This window comes from Penaeus monodon, chromosome 19, assembly GCF_015228065.2.
Source record: "Penaeus monodon isolate SGIC_2016 chromosome 19, NSTDA_Pmon_1, whole genome shotgun sequence".
NCBI classification, from domain to species: Eukaryota; Metazoa; Arthropoda; class Malacostraca; order Decapoda; family Penaeidae; genus Penaeus; species Penaeus monodon.
In genome coordinates, this window is record NC_051404.1 from 7,686,275 (window position 1) to 7,686,739 (window position 465).

A 465-nucleotide genomic window follows, 5' to 3' on the forward strand; every position below is an offset into this window, starting at 1 on the left:
TTTGGCCCAAATCATTACTATTGCTGTTCTCATTGCTATGTTATCATAATAATTTGATGAATGTTCCTCTCAAAATCATCAGTGTTATTGTTATCATTATTAATCAGTTCATGTGTTGATATTACAGTATAATGGTAAAAGCATAATTTATACAAAAAAGAACACTCAACATAGTAACAAGCACATGATATGATTATCGTAAAAAGCTTTTAAAGATGTAAAATAACTTATACCCTAATTCAGTATAACCATCACAATCTCCTTTAAAGACTAAAGTGATAAATAGGCAATGGATTTATTTCATGTAAAATTGTTCAAAATGCTTTAGCAAGCAGAATACATTAGTTAACCGGCAAGTGGCAACTTTCCTCACATGATGTTCAATCCATTATGACAAGAATACTAATGTTCTCGCTTATATTTAGCTCATCATCTGAACACAGTTGTAGTCTGTGTACACATTAG